We start from the raw sequence: 7,900 nt of genomic DNA, 5'->3' as shown, positions 1-7,900 counted from the left end.
GTACACTTCGTTGATTTCTTTTTAGCACTATCATTAAAAACGCTTGTGCTTTTTCAAGGTGTTTTATGTTTTTTCTGAGGTTACTAAGTATCATATATTACCACCTGCAAATATCATGCCTGAGTCTCCTGATGATGCACGATATGTTTTACGAAAGCTTGACATGGACTACAACAGCATCCATGCATGTATCAATGACTACATATTATTTCGAGGAGAATACGAGACTATGGAGACATGTCCAAAGTGTGGTTATCACAGGTATCGACAAGACTTGCAAGGGCAAACCATCCCTCAAAAAGTTCTTAGACACTTTCCACTTGTCCCCCGCATAAACCACATGTTTTGTACATCCGGTATGGTGAGCTTGACAACGTGGCATGCACAGAATAGGTCCATAGATGGAGTTCAACGAATATCAATAGATTCACGTGCATGGAGCCACATTGACTCTACCTTCCAAGGCTTTGCCCGAGAGCCAAGGAATCTTCAGCTCGGTCTTGCAATGGATGATGTGAACCCATTCGGTTTGCGCTCAACTTCTTAGAGTGTGTGGCCTATAGTCCTTGTCAACTACAATATCCCTCAATGGCTTTCTATGAAGAAAGAACATCTCATCCTTAGCTTACTCGTCCCCTGCCACTACAAAGTAAAAAATGTGGACATGTATCTTCGTCCATTAGTCGATGAGCTTAAGTTTTTGTGGGAGGAGGAGGTCACCGCGCAATATATAAGGAAGCTCGATGGTCGACGGTCCACAAATATTCGAGCCATTCTCATGTGGATGATATATGACTTTCCGAGATTCAGAGAGTGCTTAGGTAAATAGGCTTCCGTTCTCGTTGGTAATATCTATCATCGGTCGTTCAAGTTTGTATTCACTAGGTAGAGGTATTGGGACAGGTCTGGTTACCTCAGGTTATCACGCATGTCCATTGTGCGGGCCACAGTTAGACTCTTGAAGGTCACAAACCATGAAGAACATGGTATATGAAGGATGCGTTGCTTTCTTGCTAGAGGATCATGAACTCAGGGAAGGTTTTGTTGGACAACCTCCAACATGTATGAATGCCCAAAGCTGGTACGAGCTGAAAATGGCCCACGCGGAGTCACATCCAAATGGAATGCGATGGTTCTTAGTTTTCTAAGAATTGCCATATTGGACCCACTTATAGATCAACCACTTGTTGGATCCCATGCATATTTTCAAGAATGTGGACAGCTTGCTATGAGACCACGTCACAGGAAAGAGAGATACTATAGGGGCACGAATGGATTTGAAGGATGTAGGCAAGATGGAGGCACTTTGGCCGCAATCGAGTGCTGATGGTTGCGTGCAGCTACCTCGCGCTCCTTGGGTTTTTTCCACTAAATAAGAGCACATTGTGAAGCAAATAGTCAAGTCTATCCGCACTCCGACGGATATGATGCCTTCTCTCAAGTTTGCGTTTTCTAAAGACGACCAATTATCAGGGCTGAAATTCCATGATTGGCATAAGATATGTCACGTTTGTACTATGAATGGATTGTAAGTAGCCTACACATTTTGCTATTTGGAGTATAGTCATTGTTCATAATGCTTTCTTATTTGTGGCAGTTTGTACTACCGATTGCAATCGTAGGATGCTTTACTCTAGAAATACACGGGGCCATTTACAGGTTGTCAACTTTAGTGCAATGGATCTCATGGAAGGAGAGTAAGACATCATGTATTGAATTCGCTAGGCGGGGAGTAGTGGAGACGGTCTGTCTCTTTGAGAAATACCTGCCTACCAGCATGCTCACGATACAAATCCACCTTGTTGTGCATCTTGTAGATGAAGTGGAGATTGTTGGACCTATCCATATGCGATGGATTTTCTTCTTGGAGCACTTCATGAAAACCCTAAAAGACTTTGTGCGACAACGAGCTCGGCCAGAAGGTAGCATGGCTGAAGGTTGGTTGGTGTCTGAGGCACTAGTGCATATTTCACAATAGCTACCAATGGTGGATCTAGACAACAATATGCTATGGTCGCACTGAAGGAAGATGATAGACTGATTGAAGATGTGGTGGTTGGAAATGGGATAGAAAAAATAATGGATGTTGTAGCAATGCAAGAGAAGGTGAATCGTTTTTGTATATTGCACCATGCCTCTATGGAGACATGGCTTGGTAGGTACCAGCAAGCTAGGAAAGATTGAGATGAAGCCCGATCTGAATTTCGACATAGTACGTGCCATCGACCGATTCGATATTCCAAGGGCATGGAGGAGATGTTGCGGTTAATGTCAACGCGATGGTTGCATGGAGCTTTGACTACAGCGTCTCGCAAAGGAGCAAAGGTCTCAACCGAGGAGTGGGAATTCTCAAGGGGATGTAGTCCAAAGGTGATGATGTGTTTAGGATTTATCGTATCTATATTTTATATGCGACAACTAATTGAGTGTTTCAATGTACAATATAAAATATATAGTGTAGCATGTTCACATCACAAACGGCATTTTTGTATAGAGTGTATTGACAAAATGCGCTCCACAACAGACTGTGGTATCATGGCAAGGTTCGAGTAAGAGAGCCAACCACGAGCAACAGATCCAAACACGGTTATAGATGAGATGGAGTATTTTGGGAACTTGCAAAGTATTATTACGGTGGATTACCGTAGCTTCTCCATGATGCTATTCGATGTGTAGTGGTTCAAAGTGGTACTTGAAGAAGCTGGAGCAATAGTTAGATAAGGCCCATTGTGAACAGGTGCATGAACTCATTTGTTTGTTAATTGTATTATGACATGGTACATGTCACAATAGTTAAATCTCTCTTGTATGTATTTGTGAACATGTAATCTTCTATCCGAATCCCCGACAACCTCAATGGTGGTATGTTATACCTTCAGCTCCCCAAAGTGCGAGAGTATATGATCAAAGCGATGTTTCGAGCATTGATGAGGACAATATGCAATAGAGGGATTGATATTGCAAGGGGTGGAGGCCACCGAAAGCTTGGAGCATGTAGAGGAGCCAGCATCAGGTAACAATAATCGAAATAGAAGAGTCCAAGAATTATTTGAGAACGAGGTGGACTCATCCTTTTGTGGTGACATATCTATCGACCTTCCAGTTTATGCTGAGTTATGTCAAGAGATTGATATGGGACTATAGGGTACTTCATACTTGGAGCATCCACTTACTCAATTCATTGACTAATCGCTTATAAGGGTACATAAGATATACATTTTAAGTAAGATTATTTTTTAAATATTTATATTACCATACTTTGTATGATTTAAATTGATTATGCTAACATCATTTTTTATCTGTGCAGGTGACCTTTGTGGATACTTAGATCATCAACATGAGTTGAGAGATGAGCGATGAGGAGTTGCAGGATATCTTCACGCGCATATCTCTAGATCAGATGGCGAGATTCGGAGACATGGGAGGACCAAGAGCTGTCTCAGACATCGTCAGGCCGCTCTATTAGATCTACTTCGGCGCGATTAGATGCTTCAGCTTCAAGCACACGAGGTCGACGCTCCATACTTGGGCCAGAGGGAGGGAGTGCTTCAGGGTCAAGGAGATGTTGCAGAGATACATATGTAGTGATCCCGCAATCGACTCGGGATACGGGTACTACTCCTTCCTCTCGTGGCGGTTCTAGAGAGCATGGCTCAGGTGGTTGCTGTGGAGGCACGGACACGATGTCTCTGTCTCGTCGTTTTATTGGAGTTGCATCACCTCCAGGATTTGTCACACCTATGGGGATTTCTACTCCAGTTACTCCAGCTTTTGCTCAGTCGTGTGTAACAGGTGGCATCCCTATGGGTACTACTCCAATTGTTACTACCCCGATCGGTACACCAGATGTAAAGGGGTCTCCTGGATATGCCCAAGTGCATAGTCGCAGGTGGGAGAGGACCCATCTTAGGCATGTTCCAAAGGGGTATGACTATCTTGTAGATGATAGCTCAGGAGCGATCATCATGAATGATGAGCAGAGGAGGGTGATGGCTTGCATGAGAGAGTTGTACCAACAAGTTTTTCGGCAAAACGTCTTGGATCATTGAAAAAACATACTGAAGGGGAGTAAGGACTACATAGTAGCATCCTTACATGAGGAGTTTTTGGTTCCAGCCAGAGCAGATAGGTTTTCTACGGGTTGGATAATGGTGTGCATGCGTGCATATATGTCACATAGACGATCGGACGCACGTAAGGAACCCAAGAGTGGGGTTGCAAAGCCCGAGTGGCTAGATGCAAATGACTGGCCCCGACTGGGGGAGGAGGCTACAGATTCTCCAAGACGCTGGAGTCAGCAGTGCGAGGCGGCAAGGACACCACTAGAGGCCGGAGTGGTCCATCATCTTGGGAGTGGTGGCCACATGATATATCTGGAGGACTTTGTAAGTTTTTCTTTTGTTTTGCTTGCTTATTTTTTTGCAATATCCTTTGTATTGACAATCATGTTTCTAACAATTAGTATTTTGTTTCCTTTGCAGCACTCCATTACAAATCCCGATCCGACCGGCCTTAAGACTCGATATGTAGAGAGGCACATTCTCATTGCATTGATCGACCAATTGTATAGACGTGGCAGCCCTATAAGTCACTCATATTTCTTTTTCATAGTTACCATGTTTAATTAGTATGCATTATTGTATGGTGGACTGATGTGTATTTGTTTCTTTTTTTGCAGATTCCATTCGATGCACCTTTGCAGCAGCAGGATGAGCTTTCCGATGGCGAGGATGTATAGCTTGCCTTTGGATCCCTAGAGCTCACACACCCTTCTTTTTTGGTCACCTGATCTGTGTAGACATTTTCTATGTAGTAGTGATATCGTGCCATGATTGTACCAGTTGCTTTCATTATGTGATCATGTATTTATTTAATGTATTAGTATTATGAATTAAGTACACTTTGTCTTTATTTACACGAGCATTGTACACAGTGCAGAAACTATTTTGTATGGCCCAAATAAAGCACATAGTGCTATATGTGGTAGGGCATCTTGTTGCCATACCACAAATTTTTTTCCCCTATTACTATCGCTATTAGTGTCACAAATTTACCTATATGTATCGTTATTAGTGTCGCAAAGCATCATATCAACATCGTTATTTGCGTCGGTAATAGCGTCGCAAATGCGACGCTGATACCGATGGAAATAGCGACGTTGATAACGACCCTAATACTGACTGTTCTATGGAGTTGCCAATAAAGATACTTTTTGCAACAACGGGGGCAAATTTTTTTATTTACATTTTCGTCACTTTTAACATCTGTATAAGGCCTATATCTTGTAGTGTAACACTATTGAGAATGATGCCACTTTACCTTCCATGCTAGAAGTTATACCTGCAAAGCTAGTAATTTCTCTTGAGGTCAAGGGAGTAGAAAGAACATTTGATTTTCCAAAGATAGTTAAGAAGAAGGGAAAGAAGGAAGAATCAGGATTTCACATGTTTGAAAAATTCTATCCATTTGGTCGAACAACACAATTTCCTATTCTTGTTGATAGGTTCTATGAGGCACCTCCTTTGTATGCTTATAGGTCACTGTGTTGGAATTATGTAGAGAAGCTAACCACGTCTTTCATACAGAATCCCATGAATCCTGCAACAGCAACATATCTTATGCCTTTTCTACAAGACAACAATGAGAAGAGACCCATATAGCGTGATGAGATGGATGCTAATAAGTTGCATACTTATAGTTATTGGATTATATCAAGGCTTCACTCAATTCATGCAGCAAAGATATATGTTTAGAGTATTACTATAGATTATCTAGCAATCAATCATTTATACACCATGAGAAATGCTAGAATATTAGTTGATTGTCCTGCGAAAATGTGCATTGAGCTTTCACAAATGACAAATATGAAATCACATTATGTTATGAAGAATGCCCCTTATGTTGAGCAACTTCAACAATTAAGGGATCAATGGCTAGCATTTTGTTCTCCCCGCCAAAACTCCAACAAGGGCTTTCTAAGACAAGCTCTCAAAGAGTACCATGGCAGGTAATCACATATAAGCTTACCTTTTCTTTTTGTGAAGATTGGTATGATGCTCTTTCTTTTGTTCTATGCTCACTATTTTGATCTTTTTTTGGCAAAGATTTGTGGCATACATTGGAGAAAATTGTGCATCTAGAGATTGCCATATGATTCTTAGCTCCCAAGAAATATTTGATAGTTGGATCAAAATCATGAAAATATACTCTAAAGGTGAGCTTATATCCCAATAGGAGAGTTCGAGAAAAAAGGGAAGGCAAGCTTCTCCTGTTGCATTTCGTTGCCTTATGGGTTTAAAGGATGGAAACATCCTTACACTACAAGAGGAGATCAATGAAGGTCATATCCTTTTTCTTAGAAACAAATGGAATAAGGAAGATATGATTGACATGGAAATAAGGGCTAAGAAAATAAAGCAAGATAGGGTCCTGAAGGAGGAATTAGTCACTCTTTTCAATGCCTTAATTCCAAAAAGTAGCGCTGTGATGAAGAATTGGGAAGAGCTCATTGATGATTATGATATCAATGATGAAGTCTACACGAAGATTTTAGGCATGTGCAATGATTGAGTATCAAAGAAGCTCACACGTGGAGCTGATGCAGGGTCCCTACCAAATGGAGAAAAATATATTGTGAACTTCCTATTAGGAAAAAAGAAAAATCCTCTTCAATCCTCCACTACTTCCCCTTGGTGTGTATATGTTGTCGGATGCAATCTAAAAACCTTTGATATTATACATAATGTTTACAGAGATCCAATTACCATCAGGGTTGTTCTAGATGTAGCACATGGGGTTGAGGGAATGAAATGGGACTCTATAAAGTTTGGAAAGGTTGTATCCACTCTACTACAAATGACGTGTGAACCTAAACAATTCATGTTGTTATCATTTCTTGATCGAAAGCAAATGGTAGCTTTGGAAAATGCTCTTGAAAGCATTTCTTGCAAGTATCACATGCTAGTTGGTAGTGTTGACTTCCTACCAATGGATATACCCTTTACTTTTGGATCTATATATTCTTTTGAGGTTTTGACATTAGTGACTATGGAGAAAAGCTTCATCAATTTTTAGCGACATATAAACAATGTCAACAAGCCTTCCATTTTGGACATTGAAGGCTTGGACAAGGAGTGCAATGATGAAGATCTTGAAGAAGAACAAAGGATTGCAAAGGCCATTTTGAGAAAGAAAATGAAAGTTATAGAAACCACAATCAAAGCATTCAATGATGCTCATGAGATTGTATTTGATGTATATGCAAGTGGACTTGCATCTAGGGTGGCATTGGTAAATCATATGAAGACTATTGCAGTGGTTTGCAACACTCAAGAGCAAAGAGGGGTTGAAGCACAATTGTGGAGGGTCCATGAGAGTGCCAAACAAAATTCAAACTCCCAAGAGGTTCCTCCTACTAAAGTTCAAGTTCTTGAAGTACCACCCGAAGGCATAGAAGAATCAAGCCAAGATATAAAAAGTCTAATTATGAAAGAGAAATTAAAGGCTACTTTAGGTATTTAAACTCCGTTCCTTCTCCTTTCATCAAGGAAGACACATTGATGTAATTTTGATTTTTTTCTTAAGAAGTTACTTCCATTAGCATTTGCAATATTTTCTTTCTTTGGTGATATTACTTAAAGAAACTATGCCTTTAGTTTTTTACTTTTTTACATAAGGTACCAAGCATGTTTGGTTTTAAAAATCTATTTAAGTAAATCTTTTGCTAAAATAGTATTAAAGAGCTCATTAAAATTTATTATCCTTTGTAAGGATAACTATTTAATTGTAATCTAATGTATAACAATACTTATGAAAATGAATAGTTTGAGCTAGCCATGCGAAATTTACTTAAGTCTATTCTAGATATTATTTCAATTAAACTCTTATATGTTTTGTGTAA

The 7,900-nt window shown here is 40.2% G+C and overlaps 1 pseudogene; it reads left to right on the top strand.

Annotated features, from left to right (window-relative positions):
• Positions 1-6,150: 6,150 nt before the first annotated feature.
• Positions 6,151-7,521, top strand: LOC148037670 (uncharacterized; annotated as a pseudogene).
• The last annotated feature ends 379 nt before the right edge of the window (positions 7,522-7,900 follow it).

Source organism: Lygodium microphyllum, chromosome 4, assembly GCF_053477565.2.
Source record: "Lygodium microphyllum isolate KBCC chromosome 4, Lygodium_microphyllum_v1.1.10, whole genome shotgun sequence".
Taxonomy (NCBI): Eukaryota; Viridiplantae; Streptophyta; class Polypodiopsida; order Schizaeales; family Lygodiaceae; genus Lygodium; species Lygodium microphyllum.
The sequence above is the reverse complement of the archived record's forward strand: the minus strand, read 5'-3'. Positions and strand labels throughout refer to the sequence as shown.